Here is a 23281-nt window from a genome sequence, read left to right on the forward strand (position 1 = left end):
GTACACATGGGCCAAATGTCGGCTGGTTTCTGTTGAATTGGCCGATATTAAGCCCATGGGTACCAGGCTTTAAAATACCCAATAGTTCAATCTTTGTCAGGGATTCCCCCAAGAGATAAAAACAGCCAGTTGGCAGATCAGCCAGATCCACTCCTCCTCTGTCTGGATTTAACAGTTTTATCAGACACTCAGAATAGCATACGCGCCCATATGTGTATCATGTCGCAGTATCTGGATTAGTCTTTGTAAAACGTTCGTCTTCTGCCTGTACAGCTAATCCAGTGATGTCCTGTTTGTCATTAGGGCCCAGTCCACTATTCTAACATCACATATAGAAAGGATCTGCATGAATTAAATTGTCCCTTCATCTCATATGTGTGCGACTTCTATGCCTGCTGGTATCAGGATTCTATTCTTCATTTGTACGAAGAGAAATGAACTGTAAAGGTCAGGCCTCTGGTGTTGGATATGAAGGTCGATGTTTGAGAGTTCACATGTAATTGGGTTTGATACATTACTGTAATGTCTTTGCTGAGGATGGGTTCAGTGACCCTCACAGTACAGCCAGCTCTATGGGAGGAGAAGATGTTTTTACAGTATGTCTGTGCCATTCTGTATAACACGCATGACACATGTCATTGTGGGATCTTGGCAAGTTTATTCTTAACCCATAAAACTGCCAATCTTTGTATTACATTCTTCACATGTTGTATTAGTTGGTAATAGGAATCCACTACCTCCAGTAATCCTGAAAGGCTGTATAGTAATTGCCTTCGGAAGCATTGCGTGACACACCTACAAACAAAGATCACTACAGATTTGAAGAAGAATTCTGAGCAAAATTGTTCATGCAGTTGCTTGTTTTCGTTTAGGCGCCCAGAAAGGAAAGATATACTTACCTAATCCGCTGATCCTCAAGACTGGTCCCTGCCACGGTCTTGTGAATGGGCTGTTCCCCACCACGGTTTTGTGAATGGGCTGTTCCCGACGTCATCGCGCCCATAGAATGGCTCCAGACGTGTGGATGGCAGGTACAGTCCACCGTTGGGCATGGGGTGCGCTGTTTTCCAGGGGATCAGAGGATGGGGTAAGTATAGCTTTTCCCTAAGCCCCTGGACAAAATGAGCAATTGACCCATGGAGTGCGGGCACAGCCCTACTGCATGGGAAAATAAACGTTTTCACCTGAATTCTGCTTTAAGTGTATAAAAACTCTAACAATTTTAAATATACATGGAAAGTGATTTGTGATATCTGTTGAACCCCTTCCCACCCAGCGTCTTTAATTGGGTCTTTACACCCACGGGGTGGGTTGTCTGTCTGATCACATGACCACTGTGATTGACTGTGATATTGGTCACGGATCTGGAGATGGTCCCATCAGCTCCCAATCATTGCTACTAACAGAGAGCTGTCTGTGACAGCTTGGTCACTGTGCTGGGAGCATGCAGTGAGCACACTCTCAGCACAGAAATCCCAGCCATCCATGGATGCATACGTGCGCCACGTGGACATTACAGCCTCCTATACATGAAGTGGGTGACAACAGGTTAATGAGTACAAAAAAATACCTTGTGTGCTGATAGCCTATTGTTCTGTCTGCCTTGTGCTGCACTCTTATCAGTTACATTATTCCCAGATATTTCTGTGGAAACCCCCTACTCCCTCATGTTGTGGGGAAGAAGAGAAGGAAGAATTATTTATTTTATTTATTTCAGGTACTTGTATAGCGCCGTCAATTTACGCCGCGCTTTACATATATATTGTACATTCACATCAGTCCCTAACCCTCAAGGGGTGTACAATCTAAGCTCCCTAACCCTCAAGGGGCGTACAATCTAAGGTCCCTAACCCTCAAGGGGAGTACAATCTAAGCTCCCTAACCCTCAAGGGGTGTACAATCTAAGGCCCCTGACCCTCAAGGGGTGTACAATCTAAGGTCCCTAACCCTCAAGGGGTGTACAATCTAAGGTCCCTAACCCTCAAGGGGAGTACAATCTAAGCTCCCTAACCCTCAAGGGGTGTACAATCTAAGGTCCCTAACCCTCAAGGGGCGCACAATCTAAGGTCCCTAACCCTCAAGGGGCGTACAATCTAAGGTCCCTAACCCTCAAGGGGCGTACAATCTAAGGTCCCTCACCCTCAAGGGGAGTACAATCTAAGGTCCCTAACCTTCAAGGGGCGTACAATCTAAGGCCCCTGACCCTCAAGGGGCGTACAATCTAAGGTCCCTAACTCACATTCATACATACACATTTTTTGTTTTTTTTTTTAAGTCCGCAAACGTGCGAAATAACGAAAAAACCCGTAAGTGTTCACAAAAAAAGTGCCAGTGCAAAACACCACACGAAAAAGTGCACTTAGGGGTGTGCTTTGTCCTTCCCCCGAAGGGGATGGACCTCTACCCTGATCCCCCGGGGCACGAAGCTCCTGACAGGGACAAGGTTCCCATTTGGTCCACCTAGCCGAAAGGCCTGGCGGACCACCGTTCCTTGTGGCCAGCCGAAGCCAGCCACTCAGTACTTGGTCAGGGGGCTCTCCCGAAGAGAAAACCCCCCAGGGACAGGGGAGGAAGGAACCAAAAGGCCACACATCCTCCCCCTAGACTTCAGGGCAGGCCCGAGGACCCACACCCTCCATCCTGTGAGAAAAACACACACATAAGAGAAAAAAGTGACAAAACGTGGGAGTGAAATAAATTAAAAAAATAAAAAAGCGGTCGTGCCAAATTGTGCACAGACCAGGCCCTGAGGCCCGTACATACACATACTAGGGACAATTTAGACAGAAGCCAATTCACCTACCAGCATGTCTTTGTAGTGTGGGAGGAAACCGGAGTACCCGGAGGAAACCCACGCAGGCACAGGGAGAACATGCAAACTCCAGGCAGGTGGTGCCGTGGTTGGGATTCGAACCAACAACCCCTAGTACTGCCAGGCGATGTCTTAGGGAGACATCATGGAAATAACTTGAAAGATAACTCTAACCATGGCCAACCTAGACATGCGTTACACAGTTTTCCCTTAGATTTACCAAACCCATATAATAGGAGGTCACACCTTCGATTTGTATGCATTTATGCAGGTCCTTGCACTACATCGAAAAGGAAGTTGAATAATAAAGTTGTATAATGTATTACCAGGAATGCTCAGTGCAATCAGACTTTTATCATTTCATCTCAGTGATGACAGACAGTCGCACAGACAGTCGCCGATCAATTACACTTTTCAGGTGACTCTTTGTCTTGGTAAACAAGCGGCCATATGCCTCTCCCTTTTTTCATTGTGTAGCACATCTACATGAACTTCTGTATTTGATATTCTCTTTCTTGAAAACAGCGAGATGAAGAATGGAAAATCTTGCAGGGGAATGTGTCCCGGAGACACAGGAAAAGACAATTCTAATAGCAGCGGCTCGTAATGTATGAAAAAGAAACTTAACAGGCTGCAAAGCGCTGGTGACAGGTGCATGAAAAGTCTCCCATCCTGACAGGGGTGTGAGAATCCCTCTACCCATCTCACACTCGCCTGTGTGTGGTGCAAATGGCACTTGCTCTGAGGAAAAACATTCATTAAGTGTGAACACTTGACTTGACAAAGGACAGCTGGCTGCATTTCTGAGCTTTCTTACAACCAGTAAAAATCTCTCTTGCACTGTGCCGCAGACTTCCCGGCTCCGGCTCTGCTCCTCACCTGCTGTGCTCTGATCACAGGAAGAAGCAGGCACCTGAGCTGCCCCCATCTACCCCACTGCAGCACCACTGACAGTATACAAGGCCCATTACTGGAAATGCTAGCTGTCATTCCTCAAGGAGCAGCTGCTTCCATCGACTATACATTGCAACCAGATTCTTCATTCTCCCTTACAGTCTTCTGACAATGAGGAAATATCATTAATGACAGCAAAAATAACGGATTCATGCCCCTCATTTGGAAGCACACTGTATCAGCAATTAGCTTTTCTGCCTTATTAGTTGAATATATTTCAGAGTTGAATGACCTTAGAAATTCTGTGCTGCGCTAAAGCATCAAGTCAGAATCTCCCTTTTACCCTTCCGCACTGATAGCAGATAATTGTGGAGCAGACTAAAGCAGGCCAAACTAATAGTGGGATGGAGGCTTCCCCCCCCTACCTGCAGACCATTACGCCGATCAGCTACAGCAGCTGTTGGATCTTAAACAGTTTTCTAACGTGTCTGTTCGTCAGAAGTCGCTCAAACTATCAATTTCTTACAGGGATTGGCGAATTCAGCTGAACTGACTGAATTTCCATCAGTATATGACCTGCTTAATGCAATACTAAAGTTTCAGTTTGTTCGTTTTTTTTTTCAAATAACAAACATGTTATACTTACCTGCTCTGTGCCGTGGTTTTGCACAAAGCAGCCCAGATCCTCTTCTCGGGTCCTCTGCTGGTTCCCCTGGCTTCTCCTTCCTATAGGGTGCCCCCATAGCAAGCAGCTTGTTATGAGGTCATCCAAGCATGCTCCCGAGCTGCTGTTCCATGTGTCCATTCGCACATGGAGCCGTGGCTTTGCCCCGACCCTTCTTTTTCCTCATTGGCTCACTAGCTGTGATTGACAGCAATGAGGAGGCAGAGACCCGGGACAGCCGAGATTCTTGTGCACATCGCTTGATCGCAATGGGGCTCAGGTAAGTATTACAGTGGCTGGGGGGACTGCTGCACACAGAAGGTTTTTTTACCTTCACACGTAGAATGCATGAAGGTGAAACACCTTGAGCATTTACAACCACTTTAACTGCCCAGGTCAAATTTTTCCCAGACAATGGGCCTAGTCCAGTGTTAGTGGATTGTGATACAAAAGCCTGATTTAAATACATATGTGACCCTAACAAAAGCCGGATGGAAATGAATAGCATTTTCTAAAACTGCTGGACTGTTACCAAGCATCTTTGTTAAAGTGTACCTAACATCAAAAATGTAGTATACACAGATCAGTTATAAGTTTATGACCACTGACCCGTACAACGAATCACATTGATTATCTATTTACAGTGGCATCAGAAAATGAGCAAGCATAAGGATTTAAATGACTTTGACGAGGGTCAAATTGTAATGGCTACATGATGGTGACAGAGCAACTTCAAAGCTGCAGCTCTTGTGAGATGTTCCCGGTCTGCAGTGGTCAGAACTGACCAAAAGTAGGCCAAGGAAGTAAAACCAGCCAACCGGTGACAGCGTCATGGGCAGCCAAGACTCATTGATGGAGATGGGGAGCGAAGGCTCATTGATGGAGATGGGCAGCGAAGGCCAATTCATGGAGATGGAGAGCGAAGGCTCATTGATGGAGATGGGGAGCGAAGGCTCATTGATGGAGATGGGGAGCGAAGGCTCATTGATGGAGATGGGGAGCGAAGGCCAATTCATGGAGATGGGGAGCGAAGGCTCATTGATGGAGATGGGGAGCGAAGGCTCATTGATGGAGATGGGGAGCGAAGGCTCATTGATGGAGTTGGGGAGCGAAGGCTCATTGATGGAGTTGGGGAGGGAAGTCTGGACTGTGTAGTCCTATCCAAGAGAAGAGCTATCGGAGCTCAAATTGGTGAAAACGTGAATGCTGGTTCTGATAGAAAGGTGTTAGAACACACAGAGCATTGCAGTTTGTTATGTATGGGGCTGTGTAGCTGCAGACCGGTCATGGTGCCCATGCTGACCAGTGTCCACAGCCAACAGTGCTTACAATGGGCATGTGAGCATCAGAACTGGACCATGGAGTGATGGAAGATGGTGGCCTGGTCTGATGAATCTCATTTTCTTTTACATCATTTGGATGGCCAGATACATGTGCGCCGCTTACCTGGGGAAGAGATGGCACCAAGATGCACTATGAAGACACGCCGGCGAAGGCAGTGTGATGCTTTGGGCAATGTTCTGCTTGGAAACCTTGGAAATCCTGCCATTCATATGGATGGTTGGGTGCGAGTGTGTCACTTATTTGGGGAAGAGGTGGCACCAGGATGCAGTATCGGAAGAAGACGAGCTGGCGGTGGCAGTGTGATGCTTTGGGAAACCTTGGTTTCTGCCACTCATGTGGATGTGACTTGACACGTACCACCTACCTAAATATTGTTGGTGACCAAGTACACCCCTTCATGGAAATGGTATTCCCTGATGGAAGTAGTCTCCTTAGCAGGATAATGCACCCTGCCACACTGCAAAAAAGAGAAACACGACAAAGAGTTTACCGGATCTCAATCCAATCGAGCATCTGTGGGATGTGCTGGAAAAAGAAGTCTGAACAATGGAGGTCCCACCTCCTGACTTATAGGACATAAAGGACCTGCTACTGAACGGCTTGGTGCCAGATACTACAGCATACCTTCAGAGGTCTAGTGGAGTCCATACCTCAGTGGGTCAGGGCTTGTTTGGCAGCAAAAGGTGAACCTACTCAATGTTAGGTGGGTGGTGATAATATTATTGCTGATTGGTGTATATTGGTAATTGTTACTTTAAGTATGATTGTATATTAGGATTCTGCAGTTTGTACGCTGTAAGTGCTGTGTTTCCCAAGGGAAGCCCAAAGTGTGCAAGGTGTAACATGCCCTGGATTGATCTTTGGCTGTAAATACTTCTACAATAGACAGCCAGCTGTAAATTTATCCCCAGAGGTCAGCCACACAGTCGTCAGGCCATTTGTAGCCCCTTAAATCATTCACTGGCCATGAAGGGGCAAACCCTGACCCTATAAGAGCTGGCGTCTCTGTGCAATAAAAAGAGTGACACAACCTAAGGTCACGCCATTGTGGGCTCCTCTGTGAAGGACTTTACTCATTAGATTGGTAGAGTCATCCTTCCTGACTGTCCTGATCACTGCTGATGATTCTGACCATATACAATACAAGAACTGTACAGTGCGTAGTAATGATTTTCTGACCATATACCCTACAAGAACTGTACAGTGTGTAGTAATGATTTTCTGACCATATACCCTACAAGAACTGTACAGTGTGTAGTAATGATTTTCTGACCATATACCCTACAAGAACTGTACAGTGTGTAGTAATGATTTTCTGACCATATACCATACAAGAACTGTACAGTGCGTAGTAATGATTTTCTGACCATATACCCTACAAGAACTGTACAGTGTGTAGTAATGATTTTCTGACCATATACCCTACAAGAACTGTACAGTGTGTAGTAATGATTTTCTGACCATATTCCCTACAAGAACTGTACAGTGTGTAGTAATGATTTTCTGACCATATACCCTACAAGAACTGTACAGTGTGTAGTAATGATTTTCTGACCATATACCATACAAGAACTGTACAGTGCGTAGTAATGATTTTCTGACCATATACCCTACAAGAACTGTACAGTGTGTAGTAATGATTTTCTGACCATATACCCTACAAGAACTGTACAGTGTGTAGTAATGATTTTCTGACCATATTCCCTACAAGAACTGTACAGTGTGTAGTAATGATTTTCTGACCATATACCCTACAAGAACTGTACAGTGTGTAGTAATGATTTTCTGACCATATACCATACAAGAACTGTACAGTGTGTAGTAATGATTTTCTGACCATATACCCTACAAGAACTGTACAGTGTGTAGTAATGATTTTCTGACCATATACCCTACAAGAACTGTACAGTGTGTAGTAATGATTTTCTGACCATATTCCCTACAAGAACTGTACAGTGTGTAGTAATGATTTTCTGACCATATACCCTACAAGAACTGTACAATGTGTAGTAGTGATTTTCTGACCATATACCATACAAGAACTGTACAGTGTGTAGTAATGATTTTCTGACCATATACCATACAAGAACTGTACAGTGTGTAGTAATGATTTTCTGACCATATACCCTACAAGAACTGTACAGTGTGTAGTAATGATTTTCTGACCATATACCCTACAAGAACTGTACAATGTGTAGTAATGATTTTCTGACCATATACCCTACAAGAACTGTACAGTGTGTAGTAATGATTTTCTGACCATATACCCTACAAGAACTGTACGGTGTGTAGTAATGATTTTCTGACCATATACCCTACAAGAACAGTACAATGTGTAGTAATGATTTTCTGACCATATACCATACAAGAACTGTACGGTGTGTAGTAATGATTTTCTGACCATATACCATACAAGAACTGTACGGTGTGTAGTAATGATTTTCTGACCATATACCATACAAGAACTGTACAGTGCGTAGTAATAATTTTCTGACCATATACCCTACAAGAACAGTACAATGTGTAGTAATGATTTTCTGACCATATACCATACAAGAACTGTACAGTGTGTAGTAATGATTTTCTGACCATATACCATACAAGAACTGTACAGTGTGTAGTAATGATTTTCTGACCATATACCCTACAAGAACTGTACAGTGTGTAGTAATGATTTTCTGACCATATACCCTACAAGAACTGTACAATGCGTAGTAATGATTTTCTGACCATATACCCTACAAGAACTGTACAGTGTGTAGTAATGATTTTCTCTGCAATGAAATTGTATGTTTAAAAAAAAAATGCTCACATGACAGATAATTAACTGACACTTCCATGTACAGGAATAAAAATGCTTTTCTCTTTGGGTAGCTTTGCAAACATTTAGAAGCATCAGTAGCTTTTTGTAACATGTTTGCCAAAAACTTACTGTACGAGATCCGTACATCACAATAGCATTTAGAAGAAGGACCTTTCAAGATGAGAGCAGTGCTCTTGATTCGGTCCTTTCAAGTGAAAAAAATATTAACCAAGTGAGCGCCGGAAGGTTTTACCCTCTTCATAACCAGGCTATTTTTTCCTATTCAGCACTGGGCTTCATTTATCTGGTAATTGCGCAGTCATGCAATGCTGTATCCAAACTAAATTCATATCTTTTTTTTTTCCCACACAAATAAAGCTTTCTTTTGGTTGTATTTTGTTTTTATTACATAAACGAAAAAAAGACTGAACATTTTGAGAAAAAACAAACCAAAACAATATTTTTTACTTTTTACTATAAAACATATCCAATAAAAAATTAAAACAAAATCAAATTTCTTCATAAATTTAAGCCAAAATGGCTTCTGCTACATGTCTTTGGTTAAAAAAAAAATCCCAATAAGTTTATATTGATTGGTTTAAGTGACAGTTATAGTGTCTACAAACTATGGTATATATATATATGTGTGTGTGTGTGTGTGTACCGTATATACTGGAATTTTTGTTTAATTTTTTTTTTTATACCTCTAATGGCAGTGGTCAGTGACCTATAAAGGAACTGTGATAGTGTGGTGGGCAATCTGACAGTAACTGACACTGGGTAGGAACTGACTAACTGCCACTGACATCCCCAGTGACACTAATACAGTGATGGGCACCACAGTGGCTAATTGGTTAGCCCCTCCGCCTGGCAGTACGCAGGATGAATCCCAACCATGACACCACCTGCCTGAGTTTGCATGTTCTCCCTGTGCTTGTGTGGGTTTCCTTCGGGTACTCCGGTTTCCTCTCATGCTCCAAAAAAATGCTGGGAGGTTAATTGGATCCTGTTTAAATTGGCCCTAGTATGTGTATGTATGAATGTGAGTTGGGGACCTTAGACTGTACGCCCCTTGAGGGTTAGGGACTGATGTGAATGTACAATATATGTAAATTGACAGCTTTATATAGGTACCTGAAATAATAATAATCAGTGATAATACTATACACTGTCACTGTACTACACTGGCTGGGAAGGGGTTAACAACTAGGGCAATCAAGGGGTTAAATGTGTGCCTAACTAGGTGTAATGTGTGTATTTTGGGCTGCTTTTACTCATACATGTCTTTGTCTCTTCCCCTCTGTACAGGGCTCTGGACTGCTTTAGGACACAGCCGATCAGCAGGTCCCAGCCATGAGCCATTGGCTGGGACCTGCTGACAGACTCCTGCTGTGTGCAATCAGCATGTGCGCCCCCTAAACAAGGAAGTAGGCGGCGACATACCAGTACTCCATTTCGCCTGCACGGGCCCTCGTCCGTGGTACATTGCAGGCCGTTAAATGGGCTCTTTTATAGCAGTAAAATATATTGAGATCTGTGTACCCCATGGTGCAAATTTAAAAGACGTGAATTGTATGAGGATAACAAGAAGCTCCAAGAACATATACAAGACAAGACGTCAGGTCTTGTTTTGCTCTCTTCATTTAAAGAGGAGCTAATGCATAAATCCATATTATACGCATTTTTATTCATCATTGAATAGTCTATCCAGCCCTGACAGACTTTTCTTTTCCTTTCTTTGTTCCATTTGGTAACCCCCCCCCCACACACACACACACTTCCTGCCCCTGTGACAAAACCGGAAGTGAGTAGAAATCTCCCCAGACTTGGAGGTCTTAGATATTTTCCACCTGAACGAGAGTCCCAAATGGAAGATCCTTCCCCCATATCCTGTATTGGTGGCAACTGTAAAGAATAGAAACCCAACAGGGGTGCTAATTATTTTCCAAAATGGGAGATACATAAATACAAGTATACATTTTCTTTTATCTATATTTCACCTTCTTTCCTGTATCTTAATCCCTCCACAGAGCACACTGTTGGCACACAGGAGGATTCCTGTTCACATATAAACTTGCTTATTATAATATAACCTGTAAAAAAACACTTCATGTCACTAGCGTGTAATAAACAATCTCCGTGTAGCGTGTTGTGCTCCTCTGTAGTGGCGAGACTCCTAGACCTCATCTCCTGGAACTCACTTAACAGCAGATCCTGAAATACACATGAGTACCCCGGAGCCTAGCCTACCAGCAGATAAATGGTGTTTGTTTATATCAGGGAATGACATAGAGGGACACATTCCTACACATGTCAGTGCAGTTACTCAGCAGGATACACCACAGACAGTCCATGCTGGTGATAAATCTCAGCTCAGGGAAGGGAGAGGAGAGCTGTAAATGAAAAACACACAGAAGATAAAAGGCTCAGCTGGCAGGAAGAGTGCTAAGCCGGCTCACACTAAAAGTCATTCTACACAGGTGATAAAATGGGCTGCAAGGTGCAAGGTCGCCCCCTCTTCCCCACATGTCCTTGACAGGTAGACTCATGCCTTGTACAGGTCTCTGTTACCTGTGTGACGTCTGCAAACCTGGCTGCAATATAAAATAAAATCTGAAAATAATAGTGGCGAGTAGAGTGCAGTCACCCCCAACAACCAGCCTAAATGATGGTCACTTACAGAGCTTTTTTTTTTTTTTAACTAAACTTGATTGTTAAACACACAAACACTTGACTAGCAAACATTTACTTCTTCGCTCTGTGAAAGCACATTATGTAGTTTATTTGGTTTGCTAGACCCCTGGTGCAAGCCTTCAGCTCAGGGGTTACTTACAGCCCTCGATATTTGTTGTGCGGTCCTCTGACCCCCCCAGTCAGTGGTATGAACAGTGATTTGTAAAGAGACCACAATGGCAGTGATCTCTAGCAGTCAGGTGTAATATGTCTCCAGTCTCTGACTGCCTTCTGTAGCTTCTTTCAGTATCTTAACCATTGCTGTAACACATCCACAGTCTCTGACCATTTCCTGTAGTATTTCTACAGTCTCTGACCATCTCCTGTACAATGTCTGCAGTCTCTGACCATTTCCTGTACAATGTTTGCAGTCTCTGACCATCTGTAGTAGGTCTGCAGTCTCTGACCGTCTTTTGTACCATGCCTGTAATCTCTGACCGTCTCCTGTACTATGTCTGAAGTCTCTAACCGTCTCCTGTACTATGCCTGCAGTCTCTGACCATCTCCTGTACTATGCCTGCAGTCTCTGACCATCTCCTGTACTATGCCTGCAGTCTCTGACCGTCTCCTGTACCATGTCTGAAGTCTCTGACCATCTCATGTACTATGCCTGCAGTCTCTGACCATCTCCTGTACTAAGCCTGCAGTCTCTGACCATCTCCTGTACTATGCCTGCAGTCTCTGACCGTCTCCTGTACCATGTCTGAAGTCTCTGACCATCTCCTGTACTATGCCTGCAGTCTCTGACCGTCTCCTGTACTATGCCTGCAGTCTCTGACCGTCTCCTGTACCATGTCTGAAGTCTCTGACCATCTCCTGTACTATGCCTGCAGTCTCTGACCATCTCCTGTACTATGCCTGCAGTCTCTGACCATCTCCTGTACTATGCCTGCAGTCTCTGACCGTCTCCTGTACCATGTCTGAAGTCTCTGACCATCTCCTGTACTATGCCTGCAGTCTCTGACCATCTCCTGTACTATGCCTGCAGTCTCTGACCATCTCCTGTACTATGCCTGCAGTCTCTGACCATCTCCTGTAGTACATCCACAATCCCTGATCATCATCTGTCACATGTCTGCAGTCTCTAACCATTTTCTTTAGCATACCCGGTTGCAGGTACTGAATGTGCGGCCCCCTTGGTGATGTCATGTCACATTTAGGGTCATGTCATCTCTGCAGTCTATACTGCAGAGTATATCTGCAGTCTCTGACCATCTCCTGTAATAGGTCTGCAGTCTCTGACAATCTCTGCCGATCTCCTGTAGTGTGTCTGCAGTCTATGACCATCTTCTGTACTATTTCTACAGTCTCTAATCATCTCCTATAATATGTCTTCAGTCTCTGACCATCTCCTGTACTATGTCTGCAGTCCCTGACCATCTCCTGTAGTATGTCTGCAGTCTCTGACCATCTCATGTAATAGGTCTGCAGTCTCTGACCATCTGCTGTAGTACATCCACAATCTCTGATCATCATCTGTCACATATCTGCAGTCTCTGCCCATCTTCTATAGCATACCCGGTTACAGGTACTGAATGTGTGGCCCCCTTGGTGATGTCATGTGACATTTAAGGTCATGTCATATCCGGCAGTATATCTGCAGTCTCTGGTAATCTTCTATGGGGTACCCGGTTATAGATACTGAATGTGTGGTCTCCTTGGTGATGTCATGTCACATTTGAGTTCATGTCATCTCCGGCCGTATATCTGCAGTCTCTGACAATCTTCTATGGGGTACCTGGTGGTTACAAATACTGAATGTGTGGCCCCCTTGGTGATGTCAGGTTCTGCAGACAAGGCCCCCCTATACTCAGTAAATGCACAGCCACAGCTGGACATTATGTTGGACATCTTTCAGATGCAATGTGTATGAAGCTTTGTACTCTAAATGAGATTAAATTTGTAATAATAACATCTAGCCGATCCCAAAAGACAATGTACACACGATGCGAAGAACATCATCCACTTCGCACTTTTGGCAACTCGGAACCTTTTCAATTCAAAGTCAGGTTCCGAGAACATGTAGAATAAAACTGAGGCTGGTTCTTGCAAGTGGCCAGCAGCAAGGTGGCATCTGTTTGTTGTCAGGCCTCAGAGACCCTTGAACCCCCTTTGTGTGTGCGTATGGTTCTGTGTGGGAGAGCGGGCACGGAGTGAGTGTTCCGGCTAAGATCACTAGTGTGCCATGGCAAGACCATAATGAATTAGGCTGAATGGGAGCCACATGCCAGAATGAAGGAGCCATTTGTGGCATTGTGTCCCCTGAATCAGTTGTCATGCAGATTTTTAATGTTTGGTTGTACCTTTAATATAAGGACAGCAGTACTTGATATACAATGAAATCCTAGGGGCTCAGTCACACCAGTGGCCGCTGGTATGTGCTGTACAAGACGCCGGGTTGGTGCGTCATACGTGACGCATCGCATTAACTTTTTTTCTTTTAACTATCCTGAAAAAAGTCCCTTGAATTTCACTGAAATGTCACAGTTGGCATTTCATTCATCTTTATTCATCACTGCGGGTGGCCATGCATTGAAAAGAAAAGTAGAGCATGTTTTATTTCTTTTCTGCAATGCGATGGTGTAAACTGAACTCATAGGACGCAGATCGACTTGTCAGTGTGTTTGGGCTCCGTTGGGCACGGCTGCCCCAATATATCACGTGGTATGAATGGACCCTTAGTCACTGTTCTAACTCCTTGGCTATAAGAGGTTAATAGTAGCTGAGAGCCAGAAATCATCACAAACGCCTCCGCCACGTTTCATAGCAGCAAAAACCACAATGAGAAATTCCTGACTAAAAGTGGGAACACAATCCCCCCCCCCCCCAGCTCCAGCCAAGGTGAATATTTAATGAGCTTATGTCTGGAACTGGCCAAGCTGTGAACAGCTTCACTGACAAGCAGCCACTAAGTGACTCATTGACACGTAATTAGTCACTTCCTCATTTTCAGCCCAATGACTAAATGGCAACTTCACCTGATTAGTCAACTCACAGAGCGAACAGCTACATTAGCGGCATGGTGGTTAAACGGGGAGCCCGGTGCTAATGTTTCTAACAAAGGCTCACCTTGTTCCACCTCCTGTGACAGCCTCATCACCTCCCCTCAAATCCACAAACATAAACCGACCATTCCGGGCATAGCCGTCACCATTTCTGGACAGCTGCCCCTTGCCTCACAATTCAAGGTCAGCTTCAAAGAAGATATAAACAAGTGCAATATAAAATCCTGCATGTCCACGGAAAATTGCTGATCAATGCAAAGAACTGCCAAGCGCTTCAACTAGTCAGCACAAAAGACCTAATTAAATTGATCTAACATTTGGGTTCAAAACAGAGCTTTTCACTCCATACATTTAGGGCACAATTACGCAACAGCTCTTGCCCCCCCTATGAAAAGCAATCTGCACATTCGTCGATCGCTTTAAAGAGCGTGGTAAATGGGCAGCTAAGAGGCAATATATCACATCCTCACCACCTGTTGTAACCCTGAGAAGCCTTCAACACTGCACCAATGGTGGACATGTTTCAGGGTAGTTGTGGAACTACCCCATTCACTTGGATAGGTCGCCTTCAGCTGCAGCATTGTCTGCGGAATATGACAGGGCATTGTTTTTTCAGCAGCCGTGAAGCAAAGTGTTGTGCCTGTGGCATGTCTACTACCAATTCCAGTCATAGTTCTAGATTAAAAGGATTGTAAACCAGTTTTTTTTTAGTAACATACATGGTGTACTTACCCCGCTCTGTGCAGTGGTTTTGCACTGAGAAGCCCAGATCCTCTTCTTCTCAGGTTCCCTGCCAGCGCTCTGCGCTCCTCCTTTTCATGTTGTGCTGCTTCCTCCTACCTGTGGGCTCGTTCTAAGGCCGCAGTGTCTGCATGTTTTGGTGGGGGGTTGGGGTCCGGTGGCCTTCCGTTTGGCAGAACACCATTACTGCTAGTGACTATAGCCACCAGCAATAATCGAATAAAAAAAAATCCAACAGGCTGGTTTTACCCAAGTTAATCGATGGATCAACTTTGGTACAATCAGGCTGCACTTAGATGGATCGATTGTCAGCCAGTTCTTGCTGAACCGGACAAATTTTGGTCCATGTATGACCGGCATTAGTTTTGCCAGCCTGCTTGGTCTCAGCTACTGTAGACCAGATGTTTTTTTTTTTTTTTTAATTTTATAACATTTTCAATTCATATTATAGGTACAAAATGTTTGTAAAGCCTAGTACACACAATCAGAAAATCGTACGAAAAATGCAGTTTTGAAAGCAATCGTACGATAATGATTTAGTACACAACGTCCGAAATTATTTGAAGGGACATGCTCAAAAATGTTTCTCGTATGATGGCAGATCAACGTTCATTTAACACACGGTGTGTGTGATGTGGCTCCGACAGGCTGTGCAATCGATCGCGACTGGAATGGATGTTGTACAGAACACGTTCACATGCTTTGCGGATTCCTCTTCCTTCTGTCAGTGAATTTCCTGATATCGTGGAGTAATTGAGTGCTAGAGCCATTTGGATTCAGCACTTTACAAGTATCCAGAGAGGGGAGTTCCTGACATATAGGATTCCATATCCACCCACCCCTTAAAGGGGCCTCTGGCTGACTGGTTCCATCACCATCTGAGAGCTCCAACAGCACCACCTGTATGCAGAGGGAGGATCTTCCCTGTCCAGGACCACATCTAACTCCTAGAGGGGACCTTTACTTCTTTAATGTGTTACGCATTACGCATCTGGTGAGTGCGTAATGTTACATTATGCATCTGGTGAGTGCGTATTCTTACCATATCACTTTGGTAGCACCGACACTGGATCGTGATTGATAGTAGTTTCACCTAGACCTGCACAGACTGTCACTTTTGGATCATTTATACATTTCTCATTTTCACATTTACATTTTTAGCGCTGCACTTTATTGATGTATTTGATTGATGAAGGTTTTTTATTGGTTACCTTTTGTGCAATAGCTGCTATCTTTTAGAGCGCTCACTTTTACATTCCATTTTATTTCATCTGTACAGTTTTCGTCTGAAAATACAATACATGACATCACTTCCGAATCTTTACTCTGTCATACGAGAATCTTTGTAACTTTAGTAACCTCTTAGTAACGATCGTTTGTCCGATACTCTCATCGTGTGTACGGGGGTTTAGACCGTATTGAGCATTCATTTTTATTTACTTCTCAAAAACGTGTTTTCCGAATCCTTCCACCTAAATGTCTCGCTATGTAACCCATGTGAGACATAACTCAGCCAAGATTTCAGAAAGACATCGTTCAACATGTAAAGTCCCGAGAAATCCTCAGCGGGATTCCGACTATTCCATAAATCTGGTTCTGCTTTTGCTTTAATTTGATCTTGGATTTTACAGACATATGAGTTTGATAAATAGGCACCGTCGCCTCCCGTGGTCTTCGGGGAAGTGGAGAAAGTTTTGAATGGTAATTTACCCCTCGCATGAATAAAAATGGCTTCCTGGGGCTTTTATCAGCTGCCCGCTCCCAGTGTTACCGAATGGATGTGCGTGAGGGAATTCCACATGCTACAAAGTACCATCTGCATGATAGATTCAGCTTTTAGTACCTTCTGCCCACCTCACATGGATTCCGTTATTGCGTTGTTACAAAGATGTGCAGTCGCTTGTTTTGTTGATCAAATATGACTTTATCCCAAAATTGTGGAATAGAAAATGTTTCATAAATTCATCTTTGGACACAGCTGCGTTGCAGCTGGGATGTCTGCGGTTTTGTTATCTGTAGAAGTCTGGGGTTTTTATGGTTTGCATTTAACACAATGACAGAATATTAGGTTGCAGTATTGTACAAAGCTTCTGAATTAAGCAACTTGGAGATTTGCCCCCGCTGCATGAGTAAGTGTATTAATGTGTACAATCTAAATATTTGTCTCTGCTCCATGAGTAAGACACCATTGTGCTCAATTCTGTAAAGAAGGTAAGCAGTACCCCCCAAGTAACCAATCAGTGAAAGGCCAGTTCTGATGTTTTTTGGGTTGTTGTTTTTTTTGTAATTTTCTGTTCTCTGGGTAGACTGTAGTCCTAGATTGATCTTTTTATAACCACATCCAGTTTTATCTCTTCTCAGTCCACCAGGAATTCAAGACTAGAATATGGATTTACATTTTTTGCACATTTTAAATACGTCAACACATTTTAGTATGCAGAGTAATCTAGGCAGAGAAGTGTTAGCTCTTGGGGTATAGTTGACATGCCTTCATACAGTGCTTATTGGTCCCTTGTGATTGGGCAGAGGTTAGCCATATATCCTTCCATGTGGCATCATCCAGTGACTGCTCCCGTCTGGTGAGTGTGACCGGTGGGTCAGGTGAGACCTCACCTAGAAAAAGCAAACAGCCGATCAATGCAGTGGGGGCGCAGCCAACCCATGCAGTAGGGGCGCAGCCGATCCATGCAGTGGGGGCGCAACCAATCCATGCAGTTGGGGCACAGCCGATCCATACAGTGGAGGCGCAGCCGATCCATACAGTGGAGGCGCAGCCGATCCATGCAGTGGGGGCGCAACCAATCCATGCAGTGGGGGTGCAGCCGATCCATACAGTGGAGGCGCAGCCGATCCATGCAGTGGGGGCGCAGCAGATACACGCAGTGGGGACGCAGCCGATCCATGTAATGGGGGCGCAGCCGATCCATGCGGTGGGGGCGCAGCCGATCCATACAGTGGAGGTGCAGCCGATCCATGCAGTGGGGGCGCAGCCGATACACGCAGTGGGGACGCAGCCGATCCATGTAGTGGGGGCGCAGCCGATCCATGCAGTGGGGGCGCAGCCGATCTATGCAGCGGGGACGCAGCCGATCCATGCAGTGGGGTGCAGCCGATCCATGCAGTGGGGGCGCAGCCGATCCATGTAGTGGGGTGCAGCCGATCCATGCAGTGGGGGTGCAGCCGATCCATGTAGTGGGGGCACAGCCGATCCATGCAGTGGGGGCGCAGCCGATCTATGCAGCGGGGATGCAGCCGATCCATGCAGTGGGGTGCAGCCGATCCATGCAGTGGGGGCGCAGCCGATCCATGTAGTGGGGTGCAGCCGATCCATGCAGTGGGGGTGCAGCCGATCCATGTAGTGGGGGCACAGCCCCACTGCATGGTTTAAATTAAAAAAAAAAAGTACAGTCATCCCTACACTTCAAAAATGCTTTGACTAAAAAGAAGCAATTTTATTCATTTTCTGATATTTTCTGTATATAGTATGCCTCCTCTATAGCAGATCTCTGACGATCGTACACCTGACTCCCTCATAGATGTGACACAGGCCTGTGCTGAGGGGGGGCCAATGCTGGGCAGTCACGTGACCCCTCCCATGACATGAGGTGCGCAGATGGGGTGAAGTCTCACCTCTTTTTCCTTTGTTCCTGTAGAAATGTGAAGGGTACATCAGCGATCGTGATTATATTTCATCTGGTGTCATGTGATGTGAGGCTCCACGACCTCTTAACGAGAATCAGAAGATAGCTGTCATGTTCCGTCTCCCTGTTGGGCTGGTGCATGAAGAGGAATGTGCAGTGTGTGTGTGGACAGACTGACTGAAGAAGAATTAAATTTATAATGTTCTGTCCTGAGCAAAATAATAAATGTGGGAATGACAGATAGTGGGAGATGATTTAAAGGTTTAACGAGGAGCAGCTGCTGGCATTGTGCATCGCTGTATCCCCAGGATTCACTGTCAGACCGGGCACTGCTTTCCTCGACTTCAGAAGGGAAACTCTAATGTGTCATAGGGGTATACACTGACTGGTGTCCGCCATGGAAGCAATGGTATCGAGGGACCAAGTTTCAGATGAACTTCAAAGTTCTCTCACTAATGTTGCCCATACGCATGGCAATTTAACAGAGCGGTCAACATTTTGTATCCATTTTTTGTCCACATCAAAAAAACAAAACAATTTTGGTTTTGATCAACCACAAATTGATGGGATCAAAATTGCCCCAGTGGAACACAAAGGGAAATAAAAAAATCAGATCACTCAACAAAATTGCTGTGGGTTTTCATGTTTCATGTTCCATTTCAATGCAATATTTCCATGAACTTTATTGAAACTGTCAATTTATTGCCCAATTTGTATTTTCCAATGAACAAAATGATGGTGGTCGTCCAAACTTGTAGGTGGTGAATTGCTTACTTCCTGCTGAAATGGCTTACTTTTGGTCTGCTTTATATACCAGTGAAAATGTTTTGTTTGTTATATCTGTTCAATAAGTGCAAAATATACGTGTTGGTTTAGCCAGAAATCCTGTGAGCTAATAACTTCCTGTGCTCAGGGAGGAGTTTCAGAGTTAAGGAGGAGGGGAGGAGATGAAGCATGGGTTACGGAGGTGAGGAGGGGTTATGGAGGTGAGGAGGGGTTATGGAGTGAGGAGGGGTTATGGAGGTGAGGAGGGGTTATGGAGGTGAGGAGGGGTTATGGAGGTGTGAAGGAGGGAAAAAGATAATGTGAGGTTATGGAGAGGGGGTGAGATAAGGAGGGGTTATGCAGATGAAGAGGGGCTATCGAGGTGAGAAGCGGAAAGATGATGAGAGGTTATGGAGATGATGATGTTTTGTTTTGTTTTTTTCACTGAGGTGCGCAAAAAAAAAACCCGATATGTGTACAAAAAACAGTGCATGTGCAAAAACACCAACACAAAAAAGTGCATCTAGGGTTGTGCTTTAATCCACCCCTGAAGGGGTAGGACCTGTACCCTGATCCTGCAGGGGACAAAGCTCCTGACAGGGACAAACGTTTCCAACATAGTCCACCTTGCCAAAAGGCCTGGAGGACTCCTTTCCTTGTGATCAGCCGAAGCCAACCACCAAGTACTTGGTCGAGGGGCTCTCCCAAAGAGGGACCCCCCGAAGGATTAGGGGAGGAAGGAATCTGAGGGCCACACATCCTCCCCCTAGACATCAGGGCAGGCTTGAGAACCCACACCCTCCATCCAGTAAGGAAAAAAACGCACACAAAAGTGACAAAAGAGTGGAGAAAAATAAACAAGTGGCCATACAATTGTGCACTGGCTAGGCCCTGAGGCCCATAGCAAACAAATTGCCCTGGACTTAGCCAAAAGGCCTAGCCCTAAAAGGCGCAGTGCAGAAAAAGTGTTTGGACCAGTGATCATGTGCACTTTTCAGACGCGGGATCCCACCCCCATGTGTTACTAAGAGCACCCCTGGGGCGACCACTCCCAGGAGGCACTGCTCTGCCTACCCGGCCTATGCCCAAACAAGGTAGACCCATTCAGATCAGGAGGAACTGGGCCCCTCTGGTTTTCCCACGGGAATTACTCCCAGGCCCCAACAGCCTGTGGGCGCCTTGGTTTCTGTTCCAGCCAGTACTAGTCTTCAGAGCCCCCATTATACCAGCAGGGGTACTATACAGCCAGCCATCCTTGCCAAAAGGCAAGAATGATGGCAGAGCACCCCTACTGGACACTGATAAGAACAGATTTTTTTTTTTTTTTTTTTTTTTAAGTCCGCAAACGTGCAACTATAAACGTAAAAACCCGTAAGTGTTCACAAAAAATGTGCAAGTGCAAAACACCACACAAAAAAGTGCACTTAGGGGTGTGCTGTGTCTTACCCCTAAAGGGGCTTGGACCGCTTACCCTGATCCCCCGGGGCACGGAGCTCCTGACGGGGACAAGGTTCCCAATTGGTCCTCCTGGCCAAAAGGCCTGGTGGACCACCGTTCCTTGTGTCCAGCCGAAGCCAGACACACAGTACTTGGTCAGGGGGCTCTCCCGAAGAAAAGCCCCCTAGGGATCAGGGGAGGAAGGAACCAAAAGGCCACACATCCTCCCCCTAGACTTCAGGGTAGGCCCGAGGACCCACACCCTCCATCCGTGAAAACACACACATAAGCAAAAGAAAAAAGTGACAAACATGGGAAGTGAAATAAATTAAATTAATAGAAAATAAAAAAGTGGTACCGTGCCAAATTGTGCACAGACCAGGCCCTGAGGCCCGTAGCAAAAATTGCCCTGGTCCTAGCCAAAAGGCCTGGTCCTTAGGGCGCTGTGCAGAAAGAATGTAAAAACACTGACCATGTGCCATGTTCACACAGTGGGGTCCCACACCCAAGTGTTACTAGTGGCACCCCTGAGAGCGTCTACTCAGGGAACACCGAGTTTGCGGACTTTCTGCGTCCCCAGCCCCTGGCCATACCAAGGTAGATCCGTCCAAATCAGGAGGTACTGGGTCTTTCCAGTGTTCCCGGAGGAATTACTCCCAGGGCCCCAGAACGAATCATGGCGCTCCCCGGTTTCTGTCCCTCCGGTACTAGCTTTCCGGACCCCCATCATACCAGTGAGGGTACTATACAACAGCCATCCCCGCAAAGCTAGAATGGGCGGGAGCACCCCCACTGGACACTGATAAGAACAGATACTACACTTGATCTTTGCCAAAATGCAGAGAAGTGAAGAGAGTTTATGGAGATGATGAGGGGGTAGGAGATGATGAGAGGTTATGGAGATGAGGAAGGGGTAGGAGATGAGGAGAGCTTTTGGAGATGAGGGGGTAGGAGATGACAAGAGGTTATGGAGATGAGGGGGTAGGAGATGATGAGAGGTTATGGAGATGAGGGGGTAGGAGATGAGAGGTTATGGAGATGAGAGGTTATGGAGATGAGGGGGTAGGAGATGACGAGAGGTTATGGAGATGAGGAGGGGGTAGAGATGATGAGAGGTTATGGAGATGAGGGGGTAGGAGATGATGAGAGGTTATGGAGATGAGGGGGTAGAGATGATGAGAGGTTATGGAGATGAGGGGGTAGGAGATGAAGAGAGGTTATGGAGATGAGGGGGTAGAGATGATGAGAGGTTATGGAGATGAGGGGGTAGGAGATGATGAGAGGTTATGGAGATGAGGGGGTAGGAGATGAGAGGTTATGGAGATGAGGGGGTAGGGGATGACGAGAGGTTATGGAGATGAGGAGGGGGTAGAGATGAGAGGGTATGGAGATGAGGGGGTAGGAGATGATGAGAGGTTATGGAGATGAGGAGGGGGTAGAGATGATGAGAGGTTATGGAGATGAGGGGGTAGAGATGATGAGAGGTTATGGAGATGAGGGGGTAGGAGATGAAGAGAGGTTATGGAGATGAGGAGGGGGTAGAGATGATGAGAGGTTATGGAGATGAGGGGGTAGGAGATGATGAGAGGTTATGGAGATGAGGGGGTAGAGATGATGAGAGGTTATGGAGATGAGGGGGTAGGAGATGAAGAGAGGTTATGGAGATGAGGAGGGGGTAGAGATGATGAGAGGTTATGGAGATGAGGGGGTAGAGATGATGAGAGGTTATGGAGATGAGGGGGTAGAGATGATGAGAGGTTATGGAGATGAGGGGGTAGGAGATGAAGAGAGGTTATGGAGATGAAGAGAGGTTATGGAGATGAAGAGTGATGATGAAGTTGAGCTGTTGTCATGTCAGAGAGGAAGGTAGGAGAACACCATGAGGTTGATTTACTAAAAGCAAATAGAGTTGAAGCTCTGCTTACTTCCATCATCCAATCATATGCCAGTGAAAATGCTGTTTATATATATATTTGTCCTTTGCAAATTTCATCACATTCACTAAGCTCTGTGGAATATTCCCTTGCAAAGTGAACACCCTATTTGCCTTTAGCAAATCAGCCTCTGTATTTCTGGCACATGGACAGCTATTTTTCTGTACTATCAGCATGTTTAAAAGGACAAAACATGGGGAAATGTGCGTGTGCTCCAGTAATGGTTTTTTTTTTGCGTTTGCCTTGACATACATTTATATAGAATGTATAGAGATGTATATACATAGTTAGTCTGGCTTAAAAAGACAAAAGTCCATCCATATAATTCTAGCTGAAACCTAGTGTGCCCCTCCCATGTACAATGACACACCTATACAGGGGGTGTGGTCAATGTTCCAGGTCATTGTGAAGGCTGTTTTGTGTGGCAGGGTGGATGGCCGGCTATCTAGGAGGTAGTATAGATCTTCCTCTCAGTCTTTGGAGGGGGGAAGGTGGCAGTCGTTTGATG

At 45.3% G+C, this 23281-nt stretch overlaps 1 protein-coding gene and 1 pseudogene across 1 annotated transcript in view; one reads left to right on the plus strand and one right to left on the minus strand.

The window, feature by feature from the left end:
- LOC149435916 (uncharacterized) overlaps positions 1-23281 on the plus strand; it is a 256377-nt gene that overhangs the window by 149627 nt on the left and 83469 nt on the right. The window lies entirely within an intron of this gene.
- Positions 21575-21690, minus strand: LOC149435917 (U2 spliceosomal RNA; annotated as a pseudogene).

The sequence above is a fragment of the Staurois parvus genome, unplaced genomic scaffold (assembly GCF_062004578.1).
Source record: "Staurois parvus isolate SC_StPar_1 unplaced genomic scaffold, SC_StPar_1.0 ptg001451l, whole genome shotgun sequence".
Taxonomy (NCBI): domain Eukaryota; kingdom Metazoa; phylum Chordata; class Amphibia; order Anura; family Ranidae; genus Staurois; species Staurois parvus.